We start from the raw sequence: 5556 nt of genomic DNA on the forward strand, positions 1-5556 counted from the left end.
CAGATGGTTCTACAGGAATTTGGTGGCAGGCCTTGACGAGATCGATTTTAGAGAAAATTGTAGCGCCATGCAGAGCGGCGGTAAAATCCGCGATGTGAGGTAGGGGATAACGGTCCGGAACGATAGCGTGGTTGAGGGCGCGATAATCCCCACAGGGACGCTAGTCCCCTGGGGATTTTTTCGGTACCATGTGTAGAGGGGACGCCCATGGGCTAGATGAAGGTCGGATAATGCCGAGCTCCAGCATGTGTTCGAACTCGATGAGGTCGATCTGTAAACGGTCTGGAACAAGGCGACGGGCTCGAGCGTGCATGGGCGGACCAGTGGTCGCAATCTCATGCGTGACCTCGTGTTTGACGGGCAGTAAGAACTTGGAAGGACGGAGCAGAGAAGGGTATTTATCCAGGAGGATCTCGTAGGCCCACTGGTGTAGGCTGGGTATACTGGCAAGCGATTCTCGAAGATTGAGGCCCTGAACTGAGAGGTTTGTCGCGGTGTCCACTAGACACTTGTGCATGTTAACCAGCAGATTGTAGTGGCGCAGGAAATCAGCTCCGAGGATTGGGTAACGTACGTCCGCGACGAGGAAAACCCATCGAAATACACGTCGGATGTCAAATTGTGTGTGAGATCATGTTCGCCGTACTTAGCGATGGGGGTGAGGTTTGCGGCTTGTAGCGATGGGCCAGTGCGGTGAGAAATTGAGGATGTAATGCTGGAGGGGAGGACGCTCACCTCTGCTCCGGTGTCGACGAGAAAGCGGGGGCCCGAGATGTGGTCGAGAATGAATAAGCGGCTGTTATCCGGAGTGACGCCACTTGCCGCTTCTAGTGGTGACGTGGGAAGTATCCCAGGAAGCGACAGGGAACGGTACACCAACGCGCTGCTTCACCAAAGGTGCGGCGATACCAGCACTCGCTGGTTTGAAGAGGAGGGGTTGCACTACGTCAGCAAGGTGAGGGCTGGTGACGGGAAGGCGAAAGAGAGAGGGAGGTCTACAGTGCGGCGATTTGGTCAGAGAGACGTGGGATCCGGGCGTGGAAGTCGTCACGGAGGCACTGAAGGTCCACGCGGGAGGGCAGGGATGGTTGCGGGGTGAGAGGCTGGGATACTGCGCCGAGAGAAATTGCGGAGTAGGAAACTTCCATGAAGGAAACCGCCAGCTCAACAAGCTTCTCCAAAGACAACCCCTGGGCGGGCACAAGCACCAGGCGGACCGACGACGGCAAGCGCTGAAGGAAAAACTCGCGCAGGAAGGCTTGGTCGAAGGTGGCAGCCTTGTCGCCCAGGATCTGCTGGAGCCGCCGCAGCAACTGTGTTGTTTTGCGGTCCCCCAGTTCTTCGGGGGAGATGAGCTGCTGCAGGCGGCGATGTTCTGAGACGGCTGTTCTCTTGACGAGCTCAGCAGCCAACGTGTCGAATGGGGCCGAGGCGGGCGGAGTTATGAGGAGGTCGCCGTCTTCGGCAGCAATCTCAGGTGGTAGCGACGCAGCAACATGATGAAACTTCTGAGCCTGGCTGGTGACGCGGCCAATAGTGAACTGGCTGTCGATTTGAGCGAGCCAGAGTTAAGCATCGGCCGGCGAGAACTGGGGAAGGCGAAGGGACATAAGTATGGTGGGGCAACCAGAAAAGGAATGTAAACCAATAGGCCCCTGCCTGTGCCACTTAAGTATAACAGGCTTAACCCAATCGTAATATAAATGAAAAGGCCCGAAGGCAATGTTGTGCTTTTGCCACCCGTAGGTGGGAAAATAAAAAAAATGGGGTAATGCTACTAAGCGACCCACAGCCGGGGGAGCGGGCCCGGGGATACTCCCCTGATCTCCCCTGGGACGTAGCGGAGGGGGTGGGACGTAGGTTTTGGGAATGGGACTGAGGGAAGGGTTATGAGTAATGGGATGGGAACTGGGGACAGCGAGACAATGACCCTCATTTTATCATTGCTCGACTCCTGTCTGGCCAGGACAGGGAGGGCGTCGATGTTGACTAATGGTTAGGCTCCACTCACGGGATGCCCGACCACCCAACGACGCAATAGCTTCGACTCGGAGACAGGAAATCCCAACCCGGGGCAGCTGCCTCGGGCTCCTCCAAGACTTTGAGGGGTCCGGTTCGGACTTGCGAATCGCTGCCCAGCTACTAACCGTCAAGTGTTTTTCGCGGTTTTTCAGACTCCGGAAGTATGTGTGGTGGATCCAGCCAATTGAATTAGACTCCCGGGGACCCACCTGTGCTTCCAACCAACCAGCCTTGCACTTATTTCCTCCCCTAGCTTGCTCCAGACCTACTGAGGAGGGAGTGTTCAGGGCCGGGCTGACCGGGCCACAAGCCAAGAACCTGGCCGAGGGTGATATAACCCGGGCCTACTCCACCGCTACTCCACAACATCAACGGTTTTCGCATCGGTCGTACTAAGGTCCCCCGTACCTCGGCGTCCCGCGCTCTAGCCTCACGGCCCCGCGGTCAGCCATCCCTGGCTGCTTCCCCGAGGACATCGCTCCCAAGGAGCCCTTCTGCTGGAAACCCCCGCGCGGACCTGGCCTCTCCGTGACCAGAAACCGACGCGCCAGCCGCTAGCCACGCACGCCCCCGCGTGCAGAGGCCTTTTGATTTTCGAGCACTTTTCGAGCCCAATTCCGTGAGTCCAACCTGATTATGAAACCAGGCTTGCCTCCGCACAGGCATCTGACCTCACGTGCGCGACTGGCCCACTCAGTCGCTTGGGAGTCGCTGCCACTCCCATGGGGTTTTGCATCCCCAGAGGACGGGCCCCGGCAAGCCCATCCCCACCGCTGGCGTTGCACCGGAAGAAAGCCTAGTAGCCGAAACTACACCAGCCCGTATCCGGTGGCAGGGGGGGGCCACGAGCAGGCCGCACAGTCGGATTTCCCCCCCTGCTGATAGGGACAGCGCGAGACTACAGTGGAGGTCCGTCACCGGGCATGGCGGAGGCGTTGTCGTCGGCGCTGGTCATGGTGGGGGCGGGTGTTCGAGCGGTCGTACGGAGTCACCAGTTTGTCGCGCTAATCAGTATGAGGCCGGTACGATAAAGGAAATATATGATTTACTGGCGGAAGTGCTAGAACATCTGATGGCGGGGAGCCGAACGGCGCGTGACGCCGGCACGAGGAGCGAGCTCAATTAGACCGCACTTCGGCGTCATCATTTTCGACAGCTGGTGCGGCTCCTGCTGCGTAAGGCCGCTGCTGCTGCTGCTACATGTTAACAGAACATCTGACGAGGGCGAGTGCGCATTATGAAAGTTAATATGTCCTCCACGCACTCACAACCCTGTTGAAGAATGTTTACAATCAGCAGAAGATTTCTTGTGGTTATAAAAATTTAAAAGCCAGCACAGGTTAATAAAATATAGTAATTTTTAATCCATCACCCGACTTAGTACCACATGGCATCACTAACCGCCATTGAACGTCAAGCAACAATACAAGTAAAAGCACCACTTCTAGAATGAAACACATGGTTTGAACAACCAAGATTTATAACAAATGAAAAATGAAAAATAGGAAAGTATAATGTACTACTGAAACATGTACTACTGAAAAATCTACCACTGAAACATGTACCGAGTTACAACGTCAAACTTGAACAGTTGTGATATTATATTTACATCTGCAAGCGATTACCAGTACAAACGTCATTTTTCTGTAACACCGTAATGCTGCCGTTCCTCCGAAAAGCCGGCGTCGGCGTCATTATGACCGAAAAATTCGGATTGGTCGAAAAGGTGGTTACTTCAAACGAGGAGCGTCGGATGAAAAGTGACTAAAAAACATAATAAAACTGGTGATAACAGTGACGCAATACAATAATTTTCATTAGGACATGTAAGTATATAAAGCAAATGAACTGTGCTGAAAAGAAAATTTGGGACATTAGTCGGAAATTGAGCCCAGGAACCTTGGTTTGGGAGTCAGACACGCACCTCTAGGCAACGAAGGCATGTTCGTATTTCTTGGTTAAAGTGGGGCTTTACGTATGTTGTATGGTCTTTCGCGTAGCATTTGTGAAAGAGGTAACACTGTCCCTGTCTGCGTACGCAAGCGGAGCCGCTTGCTGACGGCACCCGTTAACACTGTCGCGTCATATCCTTAAAGGCAGTACCTAAGCGTCACCCAAATTTATTTTTTGTTAGTAAGCCGTGCGCGAGACTTAAATAGGACAGATCTGTTTTAGAAGAGATAAACATAGTTAAAAGTGCAATTCCTCAGAAAAGTATATCAGATGTCTATAGAGTATTCTGTCAGTTTTTGAAGTGGGAAAATCACAGTGAGCTTAGTACGTTTCTTTAGTATACATGAAAGGTTATGATTTGGGACTCTGTCAACTCGCAGCAAGTACGGAGCTGAACCACCGATTACGTTCCGAGAAGCGGCATGCGTTAATAATTTTGTAATAGGTGGACAGAAAACTATAGAGAACGCAATATTCAGAATATTATATGTTAAAAAACCATTTCGAGTGGTCGGAAATCACGGAATTGTATCGATGAGTTGAATTAACTTTTTTTGCCGTGTAAATATTTTGTGCCACTTCAAAGTGCTCTTGTCGCCTATACTGAACTACACTAGCTCGAATGCAATTCAAACAATTCACGATATATTTCAATATTTCTTTGTTTGCGCTATGAGAAAACTGGAGAAGGCATCTTTAATACGACTAGGCCGCTCAGTTAACCACTGGCATTGCGCATCTTCGATCTGTAGCACAGCTGTGGTGCGTTCGCTGCGGGGTCGAGAAAATTGCCTCCGAAAGTAATCTTTGTCTTTATACGCAAGGCGTCGATCGAATCCACTGTTTTTTTTTCTGGAATAACCTTCAGTCATCCCAAGTTTTCGATCTTTCGGTGATATGCTTATGATAAATTTTTCGTTCGTTAGATGCACAAAGCAGCAAACTACAAGAAAAGGTTCAATTTTTAACGTGGAGCGCTTTTATTCCTTATTCAGTCGACTGTAAAATAATGACAGGAGTACATCCAGAACGTTTATTCTATCTTCTTTCAAACAATGGGCTCTACAACCATGATCCCGGGGTATGAAAAGAAATGAGCGATGTGGTTGTAGCCACTCTCAGTCAAGTGCAAATTGAAATGAAAAAAAATAAGCACTACGTTACCTTCGCGGCCATTTTTGGTACTTGAATAACGAAGGCGTACAGAAAGAAACTAGTGCCAGGCAAACTCGACCGGCGAGGCGAGTGATTTTTCCTACTCAAAACTCTCCGGAGGTCTTCAATACTTCTGTACGTTCGTGGAGAAAGATTTATGCATAACTGTGAGAGAAGCTCGAACCACCAGGGTCAAGGAATGCCGCCAGCGAAACGTTCTCTGTTGCCTAGGGGCACACAGAACGACTACCGTCTCGTTGTACCTGCTTGCTTCCAACGTGCTGAACGAAAATAAGGAAAAACGAGAAATAAATAAGCAAATAAAGAAAGACGAATGAGAGAAAGAATAAATAAAAAATTTAAACAAGGAGATAAATTAGGCAAGAAAAGATGGTAGAATAAAAAAAAACTGGAGGAGAGACTTAA

General features: G+C 50.5%; 1 pseudogene; it reads right to left on the minus strand.

Moving 5' to 3' along the window:
* Window positions 1-995: 995 nt before the first annotated feature.
* On the minus strand, window positions 996-2977 carry LOC144129872 (uncharacterized; annotated as a pseudogene).
* Window positions 2978-5556: the final 2579 nt, after the last annotated feature.

The sequence above is a fragment of the Amblyomma americanum genome, chromosome 4, assembly GCF_052857255.1.
Source record: "Amblyomma americanum isolate KBUSLIRL-KWMA chromosome 4, ASM5285725v1, whole genome shotgun sequence".
In the NCBI taxonomy this organism is placed as follows: domain Eukaryota; kingdom Metazoa; phylum Arthropoda; class Arachnida; order Ixodida; family Ixodidae; genus Amblyomma; species Amblyomma americanum.